Below are 24,235 nucleotides of genomic sequence, written 5' to 3'. Positions count from 1 at the left end.
ATGAAATGTACCAATAATAATTTGTGTTTTGCATTTTCCCAGCTTCAGAGGCAGCTGTGGTTCAGTCAGTAGCACTTTCACCTCTGAGTCACAAGGTTCTTGGTTCAATTCCCACTCCAGGATTTTGAGCACAGATATCAAGGCTGAGCCTCCAGTGCTCCGGTGAGGGAGTGCTGCACCATCGGAGTAAAAGATCCCATGGAATTACTTTGAACAAGAACAGGGGGATTTATCCCTCCTGGGGTCCTGGCTCATATTTTTTCCCTCAATCAACATCATGGTCCTGATCCCAAAGCTGTTTATGGGAGCATGATGTGCTCAAATTGGCTGCGGTCTTTCCTAAATTGGCTTCACTTCAGAAGCCCGTCGATAAAAGCAAATTACCATGGATGCTGGAATCTGAAACAAAAAAACAGAAAATGCTGGAGAATCTCACCCCTGGGTCATCCAGACTTGAAACATTGGCTCTGTTCTCTCTCCACAGATGCTGTCAGATCTGCTGAGATTTTCCAGCATTTTCTGGTTTTGTTTCATTGACTGAAAGGATGTGAGATGTCTGGTGACTGTGGCCAGAATTCTTCAACCTGACCCCTAGCTCGGATTATTTGGTTCCGCTGCTGCGAATGGAGATTTGGCTGAATGCCGAATTCTCCGTTCCCGCTGGCAGCGGTAGTGGGGCATGCAAGACCGGGGAACTCCGGTCTATATAAATGCACTATAAAATAAATAAGAACTGATCACGAGCGATTTTTTATATAACTTGACAATCATAAGCTAATTAATGTAAACAATGTTATGTTTAGCATGTAAACCATGACTGATGCAACTCAAAGCTGAGTACTTGCCATATTATTTTGTTATATGAATATGTTGCATTTTGAATATTCATTATTTTAGAAAGTTAGAAAAAATATTGGACGAAGTTATATCATATGAGATCAACTTGTCCTTTTCTCGCATGATCTAGGCAGTACAGTGGCACAGTAGTTAACATTGCTGCCTCACAGCGCCAGGGACCTGGCTTCAATTCCCGGCTTGGGTCGCTGTCTGTGCGGCGTCTGCACATTCTCTCCTTGTCTGCATGGATTTCCTCCAGTTTCCGGTGCTCTGGTTTCCTCCCACAGTCTGAAAGATGTGCTGGTTCGATGCATTGGCCATGCTAAATTCTTCCTCAGTGTACCCGAACAGGCGCCTGAGTGTGGCAACGAGGGGATTTTCACAGTAACATCTTGCAGTGTTAATGTAAGCCTACTTGTGACACTAATAAATAAACCTAAACCTAATCGTCTGAGCAGAATATTTTCATTCTCCGAAGTACTTGTATTGCAAACCATGTCTTTGTCAGAACCGGTGTTATGATATATAAGGCAAATTCCAATTTCCTAAAAAAATCGCACATACTATATTGTCACTTCTTTTTCCCACTGGATCATTCCTAACAATATATGGATCTACATCTGGGTCTAGTTGAAAAAATATTATACTTTGCAAGGCTGCTGCATGATCCTCACAGCAGCTTTACATTGTAACAGGCACTCAAAAAATGCTGCAACCCACAATACTCCCCTCATGTCATATTTTATTTGTTTGCACTCTCCATTTTTCACATGCTCACATCAAACTGGCACCAACTCTTACTCTGATTTTTCTCAAGATGATAGAGCTGTGAAACTCGTTACCTCCCGCATTCGTCTCTTCTTCTAATCTTCAGAAAGGGTGTCTCATCCTAGTGGGTGACTGAGCTGTTTACCACAGAGCTCCCCAGCCCACATACAAACAACAACCAGCCATCTGTGCTAAAACACAAACTAATATTGCAAAGTTAGATGCACGTTAAAACATTCCAAACTAAGGATTAACGTTGCCTCACTAAACTCCTCATATAAAAGCACTGTCACATTTTTGAAAGTTTTGACCAATTTTTCACAAAATATATTTGGGAAACAGTTACCTTTAAATGTTGACTTTTCCAAGCGAAGCATTTTCAGAGATGATAAAATCAGACAATGCTGGAAATACTCGAAAGGTCAGGCAGTATCCGTGGAGGGAGAAACGAAATGAACATTTCAGGTCAATAGCCTTTTGTCAGAAGTGGGAAAAGTTAGAAGGTTTGTAACAAGTGGAAGGATGGAAGGTGAGAAAGAACGATAGGGAAGGTATGTTACAGAATGGAGGATAGGAGGGAATAAGGGCGACACGGTGGTTAGCACTGCTACCTCACAGCGCCAGAGACCTGGGTTCAGTTCTGGCCTTGGATGATTGTCTGTGTGGCGTTTGAACATTCTCTCCGTGCTTGCGTGAATTTCCTCTGGGGGCTCCGGTTTCCTCCCACACTTCAAAGATATGCAGGTTAGGTTGATTGGCCATGCTAATTTTCCCCTTAGTGTCAGGGGGATTGGCAGGGTAAATACATGGAGTTACAGGGATAGGGCTTGGGTGGGATTGTTGTCGGTGCAGGCTCAGTAGGTTGAATGGCCTCCTTCTGCACTGTACTGGAGGAGGTGTGAATGGTGGAGTAATGAACATCTGTCATGCAAAAACAAGAGAAAAATGAGTTGAAACTAAAACCTGCAAAGAGAAAGGGAACAAAATGGGAGCAGAGGTTCAAAATTGTTGAACTCAATATTGAGTCCGTAAGGTTTAAAATGCCTAATTGAACAATGAGGTGCTTAAAATGACTTTAATTGGAACACTTCCGGAAGCTTATGACAGACAGGTCAACGTGAGAGGAAGGTGACAAACTTAAATGAAAGGTAACTTGAAGCTCAGGATCATCCTCACAAACTGAATGGACGTTTTTAGCAAGTAACAAAATCTTCATTTGGTCATGGACTGACACGAAGGTTTCAATGGAGGCACCGGATAACCATAGAATCCCTACAGTGCAGAAGAAGGCCATTCGGCCCATCGAGTCTGCACCAACCACAATCCCTATTCCCGTCACTCCACATATTTACCCTGCTAATCCCCCTGACACCAGGGTCAATTTAGCACGGCCAATCAACCTCACCCGCACATCTTTGGACTGTGGAAGGAAACTGGAGCACCCAGAGGAAACCCACGCGGACACGGGGAGAATGTGCAAACTCCACACAGACAGTGACCCAAGGCGGGAATTGAACCCGGGTCCCTGGCACTGTGAGGCAGCAGTGCTAACTGCTGTGCCACCGTGCCATCCCTAAATGATGGTAATAGAAACACAAACTGACAGGTTGGATTTTAAGGAGGACAATATTTTGTCATCCTCGTAATGTTAGAATGCAAAAGGGCAGATTCGATTACAGAGAGCAAAATTGGATAGTCCATGCAAATTAGAAAGGGCAGGAAGCTGAGGAAAAATGGAGGGATGGCTCTGTTAATTAATGATGGTTTTAACATGATAGAGAAGGATGACCTAAGTTCACAAGATCAGGATATAGAAACAGTTTGGGTACTGATAAGAAATGATAAAGTCAAGGAGACACTTGTGGGACTGGTGTACAGACCCCCGAACAGTAACCACAAGGTAGGAAGGGATATAAAAGAAGAAATAATGGGAGTGATGCGCGATTAAATCACTCGGGAGGCTAGATTGTACCCGGGAAATAAAGGCTTTTATTACTAACAAGAATGGAGCACACTATATACAATACAATCCCAGACTAAAGGGTCACCAGGCAGTGCAGTGACCTTTATACTTCTCCAGGTAGGCGGAGCCAACTGGAGTGTACCACAGAACAATATCAACAGGTAGAACAGCCCAACCCTAACCCCAACAGTGACAACAGTAACATATCTACAAATATCCATAGTGCTGACCATCTATGGTTCAGTACTCATAGTGGTAACCAACTATGGTTCACCACAGGGAGCTTGTCAGAAATTTGTGTTAATAAACAGAGGGGATGTTAATCTACATACACACTGGAAAAATCAAATGGGCAAAGGTAGTTAAGGTGAGGAATTAATTGAATGTTTTTGGAATAGCTTCTTCGAACAGTATATTGTGGTGCCAACCAGAGATCAGGTTATACTGGACCTGGTATTGTGTAACAGGATAGGATTAATTTATGATCTCACACTGAAGGTGCCCCTAGGTAACAATGATCATAATATGATTGAAGTTTATGAGTTTGAGGGAGAAAACAGTAGGTCTAATACTAGTGTCTTAAACTTAAATATGGGATATTATAAGGGCAAGAAAGTAGATCTAGCTGAAGAGAACTGGAAAATTAGGTTAAAGGATAGGGTTAATGGAGATATAATTGCAGACATTTAATGGGGTCTTTCAGAATTCGCAGAATACTTACATTCCATCAAGAAAGAAAAATTCCACCACTTATGGTTAACTTAAAAAGTTAAATATCGTGGCTGGAAAATTCCAGGAGGATATTTCGGTTCCATCAAAGTAAATGGGCATTTGAATAGCCTTCTACAATTGCTGTGGTGGGATCTACCATGCTGGGCGTAAAAAATCAGTCTAGTATCAAACTTGAACAAAAACCATGGGAGAGATTCGGCCGGGAGACTTGAGCAGAGGTCGTTTCACAGGCTCCCTGCTGGGCACCACGGTTCCCGCGAGTCTCAGAGCGCTGGAATTTTGGTGCCATCAGCTCCGTGCCAATAGAATCATAGAATCCTAGTGCAGAAGGAGGCCATTCAGCCCATCAAGTCTGCACCAACCACAATCCCACCCAGGCACTATCCCCATAACCCCATGCATTTACCCCAGCTAGTCTCCCAGTAATCGGCATGGAGCTGCATAAATTATGGTAATGTTCATTACCCTAACATTTTCATATCATTAGTGGGCCCCAGACTGAAGTCTTTGGTGCTGCTAGCCTCTCGCCCCTCCTCCCTCCTCCCACCCCTTGCCAGGAGTGGTTCACTTCAGTGGGGTTTAGTATAGCTCCCCACTTGTGGAGAGCTGGTGGCCTGACCCCGCTGGAATGATGGGGGGGAGGGGAACAATTGAGGCAGTACAGGGGGTCAGGTGTCAGGGAGGATTGCCCCCTGGGCATTGCCACCTTAGCAGTGCCAGCCTGGTACTGCCAAAGGAGCAAAGTGCCAATGCCCGGGGGGATCTTGGCACTTCCCACGGGGCGTTGGGTAATGATTGTTGGCCAGCAATCAAGCTGGCCAGCAATCGGGAGGCCGGCAGGCAGGGGCCACTGTGCATGCACCGATCTGTCTTTGCCGAGATCAGCGCATGCGCAATGGCCCACTCAGCACAATGCTGCCGGCCTCTCCAGCGGGAATAGTACCTTCCCCCCCCCCGCTTTTTGGACCAACTCAGCAGTGCACAGAGTGTGGGAGATTCATTTTGAAATTGCTCTGAAAAAAAGTGTGATTTACTCCAGTTTTTACGCAAATTCGACGCATAGAATTATTTAATTATTTTGGGAAAATCGCCCTCCCATATAATTGTGAAAAGATAGGTGGCAGATCAGAAAATTGGGCAGAATATTGAAAAGGACAAAGAATGACTAAAAGATTAGCAGTGAGAGAAAAATTAGAGCATGAGAGAAAGATAGATAGAAATATAAAGATGACAGTAAAAGTTTCTATTGCTATTTATAAAGCAAAAGCATTAACAAAGTGAGTGTTAGCCCTATAGAAAGTGAGTCTGGGGTATTATAATGGAAAATAAAGAAATAGATGAACAGGCATTTCCATCACTCATCACTGTATAGAGACTAAAGGAAAGTCAGGAGCTGGGGAATGCATAGCTGCCTCTTATATTGAGGGAAACAATTCAACAGAATCTAACATTGATCACTCAATTGAATGCATTCACAGAGCAAGAAGGAGGGGAGAATGCAGGCTGCAGGCAATGCCACCTTCTAATGTAAAGTAAAGTTTATTTATTCGTCACAAGTAACACTTACATTAATGCTGCAATGAAGTTACTGTGAAATTTCCCTAGTCGTCACACTCTGGTGCCTGTTTGTGTCAATCCACCTAACCAGCACGTCTTTCAGACTATGGGAGGAAACCGAAGCACCCAGAGGAAACCCACGCAGACATGGGGAGAATGTGTAAACTCCACACAGACAGTGACCCAAGCCGGGAATCGAACCGTGGCACTGAGGGGCAGCAGTGCTAACCACTGTGCTATCGTGCCACCCACGGTGATGAGAATTTGCTTTGATGAGAATGAGGAGGATGGACCGACACCAATTGGCACAGCTGAGTAAAGACCACTGTCCTGAGGAACAAGAGTCAGGGGGAACCCCAGAAAGTCCCAGATGCTAAGAAGGAGGGTCCAAGTCCATGAAGCTTTTGGTGCAACCAAGAGTCCATAGAAGACGCTGCTGATACATGGTGATGAGCGACAAATAGGGCCACAGATGCCTTCACTTGCCTAGGGATGTTGTGGCTCGTATTTGTCACATTCTCTGTGAGGAACTCACACCGCACAGACTTGGAGGGCACCATGCTGGTAGCTCTGAAGGTTATGTTAGTTCTGCATAGATAAAACAAGCCAGGCTGTCAAATCTGTGGAATTCGCTGTGATCTTGCTTTTCCAGCAAATGCAGGGTATCAACAACTACACACATGGGGCCTTGAGAGTTCCCTGGCACCAGCTTGTGAGATTCATTAATAGAAAAAGATTTTACTCTCTGAATCTTCAATTAATTTGTGATCATAGAATGCAGATCCAGCATGTTTACGCTAGGTACCCAGGAAGCTCACTCCCAAGTGCCAGAGATATTTGAGGGAGCTCAGTGCATAGAGATTTGACTCCTGATTGATAAAGGGGATCCCCTAAAGTCGTGGAGAATGACACCCATTCATCGTCCAAATGCATTTGAGGAGAGATATGATGTTGCACATTCAGCCACAAGGTCCTTAATATAGGAGACTAGTGACTTCTTAAAGATGCATTTCAGATGTTTGGATTGATCAGGCATAGCTCTCCAAACTTATTGTTGTTTGATGATCCCCACACAACCTAGTTCTGCAAAGGGTTTTTCCATAGGGAGACATGTAGGAGCTATATGTCTCCTTGTTTGAGGAGGACATTGAAGGGGATGAATCTGAAGAGGACAAGGATTTGGAAGCGCCACAGGAGGATATAATTTCACAGGCATGATACAGAAGATGCTTCTGTGATAACTACAAGATTCCAGGAGGAATAAAGTGAAAACAATTTGTTACAAGCACAAGTCCCTTGACGCTTCAATACAGAAGGGACAACAACACCGTAATAGGCATCTTCAACATATCACAAAAGGTCATCAAATGACCACGCAAGATGCATAAGTCACCTTCAACCCTGGCAGGTCAAATGGGATGAAGGAGTACAATATAAAGGGAAAGACTCTTAGTACTGTGGAGGATCAGAAGGACCTTGGGGTCCGGGTCCATAGGACTCTAAAATCGGCCCCGCAGTTGGAGGAGGTGGTTAAGAAGGAGTATGGTGTGCTGGCCTTTATCAATTGAGGGATTGAGTTTAGGAGTCCGGGGATAATGATGCAGCTATATAAGACCCTCGTCAGACCCCACTTGGAGTACTGTGCTCAGTTCTGGTCGCCTCATTACAGGAAGGATGTGGAAAAGATTGAAAGGGTGCAGAGGAGATTTACAAGGATGTTGCCTGGATTGAGTGGCATGCCTTATGAGGATAGGCTGAGGGAGCTCGGTCTTTTCTCCTTGGAGAGACGTAGGATGAGAGGAGACCTAATAGAGGTATATAAGATGTTGAGAGGCATAGATCGGGTGGACTCTCAGAGGCTTTTCCCAGGGTGGAAATGACTGCTATGAGAGGACACAGGTTTAAGGTGCTGGGGTGTAGGTACAGGGGGAATGTTAGGGGGACGTTTTTCACACAGAGGGTGGTGGGCGAGTGGAATCGGCTGCTGTCAGTGGTGGTGGAGGCAAACTCAATAGGGTCTTTTAAGAGACTCCTGGATGAGTACATGGGACTTAATAAGATGGAGGGTTATAGGTAGGCCTAAAAGGTAGGGATATGTTTGCCACAACTTGTGCGGCCGAAGGGCCTGTTTTGTGCTGTAGTTTTCTATGTTTCTATGTTTCTAATGTTGGGGTCATCCTAGGAAGGCGCAGTAGCCTAGGTACCATGTGGCCGCTATGGCAGCATAGTGCACATCCTTAAGCAAGTACAACATAATGCAGTTCTTTCAACTGTGATGCCAGAGTGTCAGTGGCCATGGCATCTTGCAAGAGACTGAAATGCTATTGCGCATGTAAATGAACCAACGTGAGAGCAGAATCTCAGCAGTTTCTCAGTAATTACTCTGTCCATACCCCTCGGGATCTTGAATGCCTCCATCAAATCGCCTCTCAGCATTCTTTCTCCAGGGAAAACCGACTCAACCTTTCTAATCTATCCTCAAACCTTCAGAACTTTATCCCTGGAATCATTCTTGTGAATGTCCTCTGCACTCTCTCCAATGTCTCCATAACCTTCCTCAAGTATGGAGTCCAAAACCGGATGCAATACTCCTGTATTGCTGTATCTTTTTTAGTGCCACATGCGCTGACCTCCTTGGTGACCATCTCCCAGGCTGGCATCTCTTACTCCCTCTTACTCCCATTCCTCCAATTCATTGATATAAATTGTAAAGGGTTGAGGCCAAAGCACTGATCCCTGTGGAACTCCATCGCCATATCTTGCCAACCTGAAAATGACCCATTAATGCTTATTCTCTGATTCCTGCTAACTAACCAATCCTCTATGCTCGAAGAAATTGTTCAAAGGATATCAGGTCCTGGGCATTTGTCAGCTATTAATCTCTTAAATACCTTCAATATTTTTTTCTCTGTTAATATTAATTATCTGAAGTTCCTTACCATGATTAGCACCTTAGGCTGGAGTTTATTGCCCTCTCCCATGGTATGTTTGGTCTTGTCTGTGGGTCTCTGTCTGTGTGGAGTTTGCACATTCTCCTCGTGTTTGCGTGGGTTTCCTCCGGGTGCTCCGGTTTCCTCCCACAGTCCAAAGATGTGCGGGTTAGGTTAATTGGCCAGGTTAAAATTGCCCCTGAGATGCGTAGGTTAGAGGGATTAGCGGGTAAATATGTGGGGGTAGGGCCTGGGTGGGATTGTGGTCGGTGCAGACTCGATGGGCCGAATGGCCTCCTTCTGCACTGTAGGGTTTCTATGATTCTATGTATATTTGGTGATGGGAACGTTTAATTCATTGGGGAGATCGTGGGACTCCACTATCTTACTGCCACTTCTCCAATTAAGTTAGTAACAGGAAGGTCCATGAACAGCTTTCTGCCCCGTCACCATTTGAAGCTAAGGCAAGTGGGAGCCTCGTGCTGCAGAAAGCAGTCCCACTGTCAGGCACTCAGTGAAGGATCAAAGGACCCAACATTAGCAACAGAGATGCCCATTGGCAGCCACCCACCCTGCCCTTGTGCTGATTCCCACCCACCTCTCCCTTGTGCCACCCTGCGTTCCCCTGAACACCATCACTCGCCTGTGCCTACGTCCATGCCAATCCTAAGCCTCAGATGGATTTAGTAACCTCCCCAGTGACACTGGCGAGCAATGATTGGCCAGCAGCTCTCGGTGGGTGGGGCATCCAACCCCAGGATTCTTGATCCCTGAGTTAAGGTCCCAGTTGTTGATAGTACTAGGAGTAGGGGACACAGATATAAGGCAAAAGGGACAGGGGGATATGAGGGAGAACATGTTTAATGCAGTATGCAGTAATGATCTGGAACTTGCTGCCTATAAGAATGGTGGAAATGGAAACAATTAATGATTTCAAAAGTAAAATGGACCAGCAATTGAGGGAAATAAATTCACAGGGTAATGGGGACAGAGTGGGAGAATGAGACTGACTGGATTGGTCTACATGGTGTTACACTGGACTAGATGGACCAATAGCCTCCTTTTGTTGCATTATCACTTGACATTGATTGGGAATAATGGTCTGAGTAGTGGCATGAAGTGAGAACCAAAAGATTCACCACATGCTGTACCACTTTCTGTAGACTTGAGTACATTGAACATCAGCACAATTCTCCCAACTTCTAACTAACTCAGCAATAGTCAATAGAAATCAATCAGCAACTAACCTGAAAGTGGTTGCTGACCTCTTAAAATTGCACTGCTGAATGGGTCATTCTTTCTTCTGTACACATGTTTAGTTGTGCAAAATTCAGAGAAAGTCTTAGTTTGGGCAGTAAAGACAAAATTGCGTGGCTTTACATGCTGACAACTCACCTGCTCACTCCACATGCATTCAGCACATGCCTCCTGTGCTCGTAACTAACACAAAATGGCTCCTGATAGAGCCCACACCAACAATGCTCTCACACATTGTTGGAACAAATTGGACCAACAAATGTTGATTCTTGTTTCAATTATTAATCGTGTGGGGGAATAAAATATGCGTATTATTTTCTATTATTGTACTAAGACACACTGAACTGATTGAACTGAGTGCATTAGATCATGACGATTGATCTCTATACTCACCTGATGTGAAGTAGGGCAGCATAACTATTTGTGCCTAGCTGCTCCTTACAAATGGGTTTCTCGCTCTGTCTCCAGGCTTGTCCTGGCTTGAGACAATTCACACCTCTTTCGCCTGTGACTATCCCTCTCTCAACTCGCACTGTCTGTACCTGTAAAGATGTGTTCACCTCAAAAGACTCGCATTCCAACCATTATCTTGCAATTGTATTTTTGTCTATATATGCCCCATTTGTGAAACCTACCTCTCCACTCACCTGATGAAGGAGCAGCGCTCCGAAAGCTTGTGATTCCAAATAAACCTGTTGGACTTTAACCTGGTGTTGTGAGACTTCTTAGTGTGCCTACCCCAGTCCAACGACGGCATCTCCACATCAGAAAGATTGAATAGGCCCATGGAGCACATGTTAAAGACATGTTTGGATTAATAAAGTGCCATTATTGTTTATAAGTTTTAAATTATTACAGCATCTCCCAATTAATTAAATACTTGGTTAATTAAAACATTTGATTATTCTTCCACTCATTATGCAAGCATTTGATGATAGTAAGTTGTCTAAGTTGTTTGTCATTCTAAATGTTACATTTCCGGAATTGGATAAATACATCAGCATAAATGTCACAGAAATTACATCTTCATCTCTTAACAAACTTAAAGATAAGCTATTAAAATAGTTTCCAGAAATTGGCGGGGAGATTCTCCCATCCCGCTGCGCTGCTTCTTTAGCGCAGCGAGCCGGGAGACTCTAGCGGTGGCCAATTCACACGATACACGTTGGGCATCCAGGCCTCCGCGCATCTCCCAGTCTAAATTTTTTGGTGTCAACGGATCCACGTTGAAAATCAGTGTAACGGACATTAGCATGCGTTTACATACCTTTCCACCTGATTAGCAGGTCCACAATCCGAATATCCGCCCCCGCCAGCATCTCTCCCCCACTCTGCCATGACGTCATGCTGGAGGGGTTTACAACTGGTGTGTAAAAGTCAGGACCTTGCGTGGCAGCGTTGAACAGGAATAAGGAGGTAAATGTTATCGAGCTGCAGCCCCTGGAGTGCGGGGGAAGTTGGAGGCAGGGCTCGGGAATTTCTGCTTGCTGTGGGGAGGTTCCTGGAGAGCTAGAAGTGCTGTCCCCAGGTCCAGGAATGTTCCATGTAGTCTCTGTGGGGTAGGGTGGGATCCTTTACTGAGTGCTGGTCAGGCTGCTGTCTGCAGCCACTGCGCTGTGATTTTGTTCGAGCTGTGGGGTGTGGTAAGAATCTGGACTGAGTGCTGGGGTTTTAGGGAGGGGGGGGGGGATGTGCACCATGTGCTGCTTGAGGGCTCATCAGTTCAGGCAGCTGGTGCTCCAAGCAGGGGTGCTCAGGTTAACATAGACACTCACATTGCATGTACTCTGCAGTGAATGGGAACCCATCTTGTGATAATTAGGAGGCAGCCTGTGTCCCTGACCTGCAACACATGCCTGGAAGGGAATGCTGTAGTGGCACCCATGGCAATGGCTCAAGGGAGTGCAGTGGTCCCTGCTGTGTTAACAATGATAATTGTAGGCAACCTAATCAGGTGACGCATGGCACCACAGATTGTGCTGCGTTGCCAGCACCACAAGTGGGGGCACTGGGCCCAGTGAGGGATTGCGGGGTGGTGGGGGGGCGGGGGTGTTGGGGAGGTGGGGGTGGGGAGGCAGTGCTGGGGTAGATACAAGCAATGACATGTATCTATCAATCTCTCTCTCTCTAACCCCCATCATGCAGAACGGATCTTGGTCTTATTGATTTCGAGCTGGCCATCATGGTAGTGGCTGAGGAGAGGAGTCGGCTCAGGAGGTGGAGGGTATAGCTAGGCCACACCAAGAGCAGCCAGGGTCAAGCCCTCAGGGAGTACCGCAGGGGGCTGCCGCCGATGGCCATGAAGTGGAAGAGCAGTCTCCCGAAAGAGTGGCCAGGAGAAGGAGGAGGCAGAGGCCAAGGCGCTACCGGACCAGAACATCATTCAAGGGGCTGTCGGAGGTCATGTGCTGTCACTGGCTCATCCTATCTGGGGACACGGTCTGGCACCTGTGTGAGGTGTTCACACACCTGGCACCTCAGGGGATGGGCGGCCACCCACTGCCAGTAGAAGTTAAGGTAACGGTGGCCCTTAGCTTCTATGCAACAAGGTCATTTCAAGCACCCAGTGACGACCTTTGTGGAATCTCTCAAGCCTCAGTCCACAGATGTGTTCACCAAGTGACATAGGCCTGCCCGGGCCTTGTTTGCCCGGGCAGGCCAATACATACACTTTGATCTTGAACAGGGTCAACAGGAGGCCAGGGCTGCAGGTTTCACCGCCATTGCAGGGATGCTTCATGTGCAGGGGGCAGTGGACGGGACACATATCACCCTGCGGTCCTCGCGAGGTGAGGGGCAACCATTTGTTAACCGTAAGGGGTTCCACTTGATGTACAAATCGTATGTGACCATCAGATGATCATCATGCAGGTCTGTGCATTCCACACAGGTAGTCATAGAGTCATAGAGGTTTACAGCATGGAAACAGGCCCTTTGGCCCAACTTGCCCATGCCGCCCTTTTTTTTAAAATCCCCAAACTAATCCCAATTGCCCGCATTTGGCCCATATCCCTCTATACCCATTGTACCCATGTAACTATCTAAATGCTTTTTAAAAGACAAAATTGTACCCGCCTCTACTACTACCTCTGGCAGCTTGTTCCAGACACACCACCCTCTGTGTGAAAAAATTGTCCCTCTGGACACTTTTGTATCTCTCCCCTCTCACCTTAAACCTATGCCCTCTAGTTTTAGACTCCCCTACTTTTGGGAAAAGATATTGACTATCTAGCTGATCTGTGCCCCTCATTATTTTATAGACCTCTAGAAGATCACCCCTCAGCCTCCTACGCTCCAGAGAAAAAAGTCCCAGTCTATCCAGCCTCCCCTTATAACTCAAACCATCAAGTCCTGATGTCTGGGTCAGTGGGGAATGGGGAGGGCAGCAATGTCTGGGTCAATGAGGGATGGGGAGGCCAGCGATGTCTGGGTCACTGGAGGATGGGGAAGGCAGCGATGTCTGGGTCAGTGGGGAATGGGGAGGCCAGCGATGTCTGGGTCGGGGGTGGGGCGGGAGATGGGGAGGTCAGTGGTGTCTGGGTCAATGGGGGAATGGGAGACCAGTGATGTCTGGGTCAATGGGGTAATGGGGAGGCCAGCGATCTCTGTGTCGGGAGGGGATGGGGAGGCAGCAGGCCAGCAATTTCCTTGTGTGGGGGGAGGGTGATGAGATATCAGTGATGCCCGTGTGGGGAGAGAGCGGGGTAAGAGATCAGCAATCAGGCTAGCAATCTCAATGAAGGAAATGAGAGACCAGCGATGTCCGTGGCAGGGGTGGGAGGGGGAATGAGAGGCCAGTGATGAGGCCAGCAATGTCCATGGCGGGGGGTGTGGGGGGAGTGAGAGGCCAGTGATGTTCTTGTTGGGGGCGGAGCCAGGGAGTGAGAGGCCAGTGATGATGCCAGCACTGTCCGTGGGGTTTGAGGCTAGTGATCTCAATGCTGGGAGGACTTGTTTAGTGATCTCGCAGAGATGGGCGCATGCGCAGGGCCCCACTCAGTGTGCTGATTTCAGCTTCTTCAGCAGGAATAGGCCTGGCCCCCAGATTTTCAGCATGATTCACGTTAGTGCCCTGTGCAGTGCACGGAGTGTGGGAGATTCATTTTGGAAATCCTGCTGAAATAAACAGCGTGATTTACGATAGTTTTCACGCAAATTCGACACTTAGAATTTTTTGGGGATAGAATCGCCTCCTGGATTTGTTGGCACAACACCTCATTTGTCTGCATTAACAAAGGCCTTAAGAAGACAGCATGCAAGGATGACTATTTACAATACCTGCTTGTATTTATGCAGTGTCTTTAATATAGTGCTTCACGGGAGTGTGATTAAGCAAAATTTTGACAGAGTTACCGAAGGTGATATTAGAGTAGATAATGAAAGCTTGGTCAAAGAGGTAGGTTTTAAGGAGCATTTTGAAAGCAAGATGGTGAGACAGAGGGATAAGGAGGGAATTCCATAGCTGCCAATCATACAGCAAATAAAATCAGGAATTTTCAAAAAGTTGATTTATAAATGTCACAAGTAGGCTTACACTGCAATGAAGTTACTGTGAAAATCTCCTAGTCACCACGCTCTGGTGCCTGTTCGGGTACACTGAGGGAGAATTTAGCATGGCCAGTGCACCCAACCAGCACGTCTTTCAGACTATAAGACCATAAGACATAGGAGCGGAAGTAAGGCCATTCGGCCCATCGAGTCCACTCCACCATTCAATCATGGTTGATTTCAACTCCATTTACCCGCTCTCTCCCCATAGCCCTTAATTCCTCGAGGAGGAAACCCACACAGACACGGGGAGAACGTGCAGACTCCGCACAGACAGTGAACCAAGCCAGGAATTGAATCAAGGTCCCTGGTGCTGTGAGGCAGCAGTGCTAACCAGTACCGGACCAGAGGTATGTGACCAGAACTGAAGAAACGCAGATAAATCATCAGGTTGTAAATCTATATTGGAGCTGTTTTAGTAAGATTAGAAAAAAAATGACCTACCCAGTACAGATCCAGTACCATAATAAAATGACAGAATTGTGTTGCTACCTCTTTAAATAACAGACTGAGCTATGAACTGTTAGAAAGAATATCAACATCCTATAAAGCATTAAACAAAACTTAACCTAGAGGACTTGCAGGAACCTCACATGCACACCACAGGAGGGGAGAGACAGGAAGCAAAGAAATCACATGACAATGACTCATGTACAACAAAGATGTTTTCCACACCACATTTCCCCTCAATAAAAGAAAGGTACTAACTATTTTAGTCTTAAAAAAAAGACACACACACAAAAATGAATTCTGAAATAATTCAAAAAGGAATTTCTGAGCAAAAAAACAACACACCATCACAAGCAGACATTACAAAGTCCTTTAGTGGAGATCGGTGCTGGTGTTGTCTTCCAGATCTGCTTTTAGTGTTCAGAGTTTTGACTGTTGCAGTTGCTGTTACTTGCTTCAGAGGCAGTGACAATTTTCAAAAGACCTGTATTCCAACAAAGTCCTCAATGTCAGGAGTGTTGTTTACAGCTGGTTCACCAGCATGAATCAACAGACAGCGATTGCTGCAGTGTGATGAGTCTCTGACTTGCACATCACAACTTCTATGGCCCACCAAACCTATGCATGTTCCAACACTCCAAGTGCTCTGGCCAGGGCGTTTCCTCCACACTGCATTATCAGAATGCATTGCTTAAACTGGTTTTGTATTCCTATCATAGCAATGAGCCGATGTTTCTTCAAAGGCATATCGACAAGCACATGAAAGTCTTCCTTAGGCAAAATATAACATAGGATTACATAATATTACATAGCATATGTGGCACAGAAACAGGCCATTCGACCCCACCGAGGAGGCCACATTTATTTTCCACTTGAGTCTCCTCCCATTTTCCTTCTCTAAATTTATTATTGTAACCCTCATATAATTTGTTTAGTTTCCTCTTAAATGCATCTTTATTATTCTCTTCAACCACTCCCTCTGGTGGTGGCTTCCACAGTCTCACCACCCTTTGGGCAAAGAAGTTTCATCTTAATTCCCTATTGGTTTTGTTGGTGACTATTTTATATGGATGTCCTCCACACTCTTCTCCACAAGAAGAAACATAGGGTTGAATTTAAAGGCCACAGCAGAGGCCCCATCCATTAGCAGGAAAGCCAGTGGCAACCCCACCATGGCCATTTCCAGGAGCCCCAATGGGAGTAAATGGCCATCAGGCAGTTAACTGCTTGCTCTCAGGATTCCCATGTTGTCAGAGATGCCTGCAAATCAGAGAACCGGCAACTCTTAAGTCACAGCAGCGCCACCGGGAGAGAAAGTCGCTGCTGGCATTGCAATAGGCCCCAGATCAGAAGAATCGTTGGATGCCTAGAAAAGAAATGAATGGGGTGGCTCATCAGGGCTAGTTAGGCATATGCAGGCAAAACGGGGGAGGGGGGTGCTTTTCCAACAGGAGCAGGACTTGCCACTGTGGTCTGGGGCACACTGTGGGACAGAATGTGTCTGATCATGACAAGGCTCTTAAGTGGCCCTTAATTGCCCACTTTAAGGACCTCAATTGGCTTAGCATTGGGAAGGCTGACCTTGACTTTCTCCATCCCTGACTTAATCAGAGAGTCTCAGGAAGGCAACAGGCTGTCCACTGCATGCCTTCCCACCCAATTATATCACCTTCCTACCTCAACACCCCATCCCAAGGGATGAGCGATGGGCATTAGATTCTGACCATTCTCTCTGTACCCACTGTATCAAAATCTTTCAGAATTTTTGAAGACCTCTGCTGGGTCACCCTTAGCCTTCTTTATTCAAGAGAAAAGACACACAACCTGTCGATCCTTTCCTAACCTGCAATCCCACACATTTCTGGAATCATTCCTGTAAAGTTTCTCTGCACCCACTAAAGTGCCTATATCCTTTATATAATATAATGCTACAAACTGCACACACTACTCCGAGGACTGGAATTTACAACCCTCCGAAGGGTGAGTTTTTTGTCAGGAGGTGACACGTTAAGTAGGTCGGGTGGGTAGCCCACCACCTTTCTGCCCACCACCAATCTGATCCCCATACTATGCTGCCCACCACTTAAGACCCTAACTCTGCTTCCGCTGCCATGATACACTGGGCATGGGAAAGTGAGCAGGCTTTTTATTTCGCTAAAATTGACGAAAAGGCAGGACGGAAAGGGGATAGCTCTTTCAGTAGGTGGCTGGGGACCCCCCCACTAAGGTTATACCTTCCACTTTGTGTCTCCCTGTTTGTTTGCCTGGCATTCAAAATCCACCCCCACTCACTCCCTCCCCCCTCCACTCCCCCCACCCCCTCCTCCTCTTCCCACCCACCCCCACTTCATGCCTGATCCCTCCCTGCCCAAAAAGCCCAGGAATTACCTGTCTCCAGCATCTGTGACACTTCCTTATGGGTCTGTTTGCAATCTCAGCCACACCCAGTGCTCTCTTTTGTTGCTGCTCTCGAGTGCGGTATTTGTTTCCAGTGAGAGGCGGAGGTTCACCCTTCGGCTTATTAAGGCCTACCTTTTATAGGTAGGGCAGTTTCTGACCAGCTTTCAGAGTACACCCCTTTCCTGTAAACTTCAGTCCTAAATGTGGTCTAATCAAGATATGATAAATATAAATTTCTTTCTTTTCAATTCTAGAAAATAAAGCCTAGTGTCTGGTTTGCTTTTCTTTATTGCCTTCCTAACCTATGGTACAACTTTTAGTGATTGGTGTAATTGTACTCTGCACCTCGACTTGCCCCTTGCAAGTAATGTTTTCCCTATTATTCCTTCCAAAATATACTACCTCACATTTTTCTATGTTGAACTTCATTTGTCAATGATTTGCCCATTCTGCAAGTTTATTAATGTCCTCTTGTAATTTGTTGCAGCCCTTCTCACTATTGGTATCATCTGCAAATATAGAAATGGTAGTTTTGATTCCAAATTCTAAATTATTCATGTAAATTGCAATTAGCAGCAGTCCCCAGCACTGATCCTTGTGGAACACCACTTTCCATCTACTCCCAGTCTGAATAACATTCATGTAGGATGTTCAGGCTTGAAAGAATTAATGTGGAGGGGTGGAGAAATAGTACCACCCACATGATGATGTAAGGACACATGACCAAGAGTCGAGAGAGAGGATGCTCAATGGTTAGACTGAGTGACACCTAGACATGTGTACCTGTACATAATTATCTTTATCCAAAAGCCAGTAATGGTTCAGACATAACTTTGCCTTAGCAATCATTCCTTAGCCAATCATAGCCAACATATAACAACAACTATCCTAATTCCCACTCTTTGCTTTCTATCCTGGAGCCAGCTTGCAATCCATTCTGCATTTTGTCCCCTGACTCCACATTCATAAGTCTTCTTCATTAATATATAATGGGCACCTTATCAAAGGCCTATTGACATCCAGATAAACCACGTGCACTACATTCCGGTTGGCCATCCACTTTGTTTCATCCTCAAAAAAATAATAAGGTTGATCAAGCAACATTTGCACTTTTGAAATCGATTCTGACTATTCATTATTATATTTTTCTTTTCTAAATGTTCTTTGCCTTTATTCTCTCCTTTAGTTGGGATTCTATCATCTTCCCACCACTGATGTTAAGCTTATAGTCCATAATACCCTGGACATGCCCTGCTCCCCCTTCTTAAAATATAGGAATTAAATGAGCTTTCCACCAGTCCTCTGTCACATTGCACCTGTCTTTTTAAAAAACTTATCAAAATGTATAATACTGCCTCAGTTATCTCTTCCTTAGATTCTTTCAAAATATATGAATAAAATCTATGTGGACCAGAGGTTTTATCCTCTTTGAGTTGGATTAGTTTATTAAATACATCCCTTTGATTATTTTGAATACATTTATCTCATTGCTCATCGCATCATTCAATGTCATCCTGTTCCATCTCCCTTGGTAAACCGCGAAGGAAAATGATTATTTAATATTTCTGCCAGCCCTTTAATGTTACTTGTGGTATGATCCTATTTATTCACATCATACCTTTCCTTTTTGAATTGAAGTGCTTGTAAAATATTTTTTACCTTCTTTTATTTCTTTCCTAATCTCTTCATATTGTCTCATGTCAGGCACTCCTCCGCTATCTAAGTACTTAATATCTGCCTCTTTCCTAACCTTCAATGTGTTTGTCAACCCTTATGTCTTTATTCATCCATGGAGTCCCACTAGTGGTTAGCTTGTTCTTTCCTTTTAGAGGAATATATTCTTGTTATACTCTGTTGAATACTATTTTAAATGTTTCCCATTGTTGCTCTATATGGTTGTTTGCCAGTGTTATTTCCCATTTTATTTTTCCAAGTTCTACTCCCAGCCCCTCAATAGCAGCTTTTCTCCAATCTATTGACCTGATTTTCATCATACTTTTCTCAATCGCCATCTTCAGTGTATTATATTTTGGTGATTTTTGCCTAGATGTTCTCCTACTTTTACTTCTCCTTTCCACTCTGGTTCATTCTCCATTATTAAATCCAATAATGAATATTCTCTGATTGAGTTTTTTACATATTGGATTAGAAGATACACATTATAGGAACTCCATTTACTTGTCCCTTTTATTTATCTCTTCTGTTCCATTAACATCAAGGTGTTCAAATCTTCCATGATTATTATCCTGTGTTTTATTACTCAGTTCCCTAATTTGTCTGCATATTTCTTCCTCCGCTCATTTCCATTATTTGGTGGTCTGTATACTGCACTTATTAGTGTGATTGATCCTTTATCTATTTGACCTCTATCCATATTAATTCTATTTTTGTCTTGCTAATCGCTACATCCTTCTTTCCTACTGCTATTTTATTATTCCTAATAAGTACAGGTACTGCATCTCCCCTTTTTCCTTCTTTTTCTTTCTAAATATATTAAACCCTGCAATGTTTAATTCCCAGTCCTGATTTTTCTGTAGCCATGTCTGCATAATCCCTGCTGTGTCTGGCTCCTCCCAAAACATGATTGCCTCCAGCGCTTTGGTTTCATCTCAGATATTGTTTGCATTGCTCTACAGATATTTTAACTCATTTTTAATAAGATTTCCTCTCACTTCTTGTTGGAACATAATTTTAGACTCCTGTTCTATTCCCTTGCTGTCCTGTCACTGTCCTGCCTTAATTTCTTCTTTCCTATATTTTCCTTCCGTGTTCTGTTCATATTTAGGCTGCTGGTATTTCTTGTAGTTACCACCCCTCCACAAACCCTACTCATCTTACTAGCCTGATGCCGAGTATATTGAGGCTTTCAGAGTACTCTCACAATCAGTACAGGTCCACTATCCTTCATCCAAACCTTCTGGACTGATTTCATTTTGGGTGTCAGATCATTTTGGTTTTCGGATACTGCAGCTAAACTTACATTACAATAGACTAAGGACTAGGTTGGTTATAGTCTCTAAGGTAAATAAAATGGTGAGAAAAGTCTGATGTATTACTGAATAATAAATACAGGTTACCTGTAATATGCTTCTCTTCACCACAGAAATTTCAAGGTAAACTGTAAAGTTTAAAGTTTATTTATTAGTGTCACAAGTAGGCTTACATTAATACTGCAATGAAGTCACTGTGAAAATCCCCTAGTTGCCACACTCCGGCACCTGTTCGGGTACACTGAGGGAGAATTTAGCACAGCCAATGAACCTAACCAGCACTTCTTTCAGACCATGGGAGGAAACCAGAGCACCCAGAGCAAACCCACACAAACACCAAGGGAACGTGCAGACTCCTGCATAGACAGTGACCCAAGCTGGGAATCGAACCCAGGTCCCTGGTGCAGCAGTGCTAACCACTGTGCCACCTGTGCCACCCCAAACAAACAATTAGACTTCACACATAAAAGGTTGATGAAGGTGTAAAGGAGTGCTGTTTTTGGATGTGTTCAATTTTCAGATTTATCGATAAAGGATACTCAGCCTGTAGCGTATTGCATCTACAGTCCATGTGTCTCTGTGCAGGGTTTGTACTTACATCTACACTTGCATTGCATCAATCTAATAGAGCCAGGCATGTTGAATGACATTTTGCTTTTCGTAAAAATCATTTGGTGATCTTACTAGCATTCACACCTTTACCACTGGACTGCAAGTGTTGAGGTGAGGACCTCAAATATTTATTTCCCCACTCTTGGCAAATACCGCAAATTCTGTTATGTGAATTGGGGGCCACAATCTGATACTAGGATATCTTGTAGTTCAATCACACAAACATTTTTTCAATTCTCTCAGTACGCTGTATGTAGCATCTGAAGTGAGAATGGTTACTTCAGTAAAGTTGCTGTGATAGTCACACACAATGAGCAGGTTACAACACATAGCTCCCAAAGGTCAGTCCCAAATTCCAACCAAAGCTTGCCTCAAACTTGTGCTGTAGTAATGGTTTCTTACTTGTAGAATTGCAATTAACAAAATTAATTAAGAGATCACAATTTGCAAAGCATTGTTTAAGCTCTGTTGACATCCTGGATCAGTACACACTGTTGTGTTCTCGATGGATCCAACCTTCTATGCTGATAGGTGTTGAACAAGTTACTAGTTCAATGTCTTACACAGTGCAACTGGTAAAATGAGTAGCTGTGCTTTGAACAGCAATTTCTCTTGGATGGTTAGCTAATCTCAAAAGTCGAAGTAGGGCTAAAGGCAATCAAGTACCTCCGCCTTAATTCCAGGCTAACCTAACACAATAGGAACGTGCAATTGCTTCTGAATTCGCCCTTCCACTCCAGCATGATTAAGCTGTTGTCAGCATAAGTGCCCAACTGGAATTGACTTGTGATGATCAGTTTCTTCCTTCTCACATGTAAAAGACATTAACCTCTGACAGGTATTCTTTGCTAAGTGTATCTACGAGGACCATCTTCTCACCTGTATACTACCTCCATTCCTTTAAGTCACTGCGTCATCAAATTTTACCCAATTTTACCCAAAACCAATCTGCCCTTTTCTGCATTAAAACCAAAATTGTGACTTCTTCAGGTATTGAGCAAGTCCAGCAGTCTCTGGATCCTTATACATTACTGGATGATGACATATGCAAAATCGTTTCAACTTTAGCTGAATCAATGTAAACCTTCTCCCTGTAGCAAAGTATCCAATAAAAGGTACTTCCTGCATAAGAAGTTTCATTTTGTCTATACTTATAACCTTTCATGCTCATTGCATCAATGTAGAAAAGCTCCCAGATATTTATCAGAATCTCAAACTGCTATTTCAAGTATTACTCCAGATGAATTGTCACAAAATCATCTGGAATTACCTTTATCCCTTGCAGCTGATACATCTTGCAATGGAATTCTTCTGGTGCTGAGCTGTTCCCAAATGCCACATGCTTCCAGCAGTGTTATCCAAAAGGTATGTGGAATGCTGCTAAATACTAAAACTGTCCATTGAGACTCAGGTGCTAAAACTCCTTGTAGATGTTGAGAATATGAAGACGTCAACACTGTGTAAGTGTGTCGATCTATGTAAGGGATAATGCTTTCATTTGATACGTTTGTTTAAACTTTAGGATCTAAGCAATCTAAGCATAATGTGCCATTCTTAGGTATATTTACCATTAAACTTATCCATGAGGTTGGCACATATGACAGAAATGATGATGTCCTTTCTGACCAGACCATCCAGGGTTTCATTAACTTGTCCCTTAAAGACACTGGCTGGACATATTGAACTGGTTGCACTGTCTTATTGAGCCTGACTTGTTACTCTCCATCAACTTGTCTTACAACCTAAACTTGTCTTACACCATCGTTCCTTAGTTAGTGGGCTTGTAAGTTTTAACTATGCATTCCTTTACTCTGAAGGTCTTGTGGCACAGTGGGTAGTGTCCCTGCCTCTGAAGCAGAAGCTCCGGGTTCAAATCCTGTTCAAGGAAGGGAGGTAGAGGTTTGGAACTCTTTTCCACAAACAGCAGTTGATGCTAGATCAATTACTATCTTTAAGCCTGAGATAGATTTTTTTTGTTAAGGTATTAAGAGATATGGACCAAAGGCAGGTATATGGCGTTGGGCCATAGATCAGCCATTATCTCATTAAATGGGGGAACAGACTGGATGAGTTGAATGGCCTATGTATGTTCCTATGTTCATAACATGGCCGAACGGTTTGAGTGTCAACCTGAAAATCCTTCCAACATGCCAATGTTCGGCGATAAAAGTGGGAGAGACCCCTGGTCAACCATGCTTAATATGAAGAGGTGCCCCTCTAGGTATAAGCTCTGGAGACAGACTATTGACCTGTTCCAGGAATAATTAGCTATGGAAAGAGACAAAAGCCTGCATGAGTGCACCACTAGGTGCAGGAAGAGAATTGGAATACTATTACTAAAGTGTATTCTATTCATTTCACCATGATCATTGTAGTTAATTATTCTCATAATATAAGAACATAAGAACTAGGAGCAGGAGTAGGCAATTCAGCCCTACGAGCCTGCTCTGCCATTCAATACGATCATGGCTGATCTCGTCACAGCCTCAGCTCCACTTTCCTGCCCGTTCTCCATAACCCTTTAACTCATTACTAATTTATAATCTATTTCTCCTTAAATTTATTCAATGTCCCTGCATCCACTGCACTCTGGGGTAGTGAATTCCACAGATTCACCATGATCCTTTCAGAGAAGTAGGTTTTCCTCATCTCTGTTTTAAATCTGCTACCTCATATCCTTAAACTGTGACCTCTTCTTCTAGATTGCCGCACGGGAGGAAGCATCTGCTCTCTGTCTATTTTGTCAATACCTTTTATCATCTTACATACCTCAATTAGATCTCCTCTCATTCTTCTAAACTCTAGAGAGTATAGTCTAAACTGCTCAATCTTTTTTCATAAGACAAACCCCACATCTCTGGAATCAATCTAGTGAACCTCCTCTGAGCTGCTTCTAATGGCACTGTACACTTCTTCAAATAAGGGGACCAAAACTGTACACAATACCACAGATATGGTCTCGCCAGTGCTTTGTACAGTTACAGCAACACTTCCTTACTTTTATACTCTATTCCTTGAGCTATAAATGCCAAAATTCTATTTGCTTTCCTTATTACCTGCTCTATCTGCGTAACAGTTTTCTGCGACTCACGCACCAGGATACCGAGATACCTCTGTACCAAAATTTCTCTCCATTTAGATAATAAGTTGCCTTTCCATTTTTTCGACGAAAATGGATAACCTCACACTTA

The sequence above is a fragment of the Mustelus asterias genome, chromosome 14 (assembly GCF_964213995.1).
Source record: "Mustelus asterias chromosome 14, sMusAst1.hap1.1, whole genome shotgun sequence".
Classification (NCBI taxonomy): domain Eukaryota; kingdom Metazoa; phylum Chordata; class Chondrichthyes; order Carcharhiniformes; family Triakidae; genus Mustelus; species Mustelus asterias.
This window is presented reverse-complemented; position numbering follows the sequence as displayed.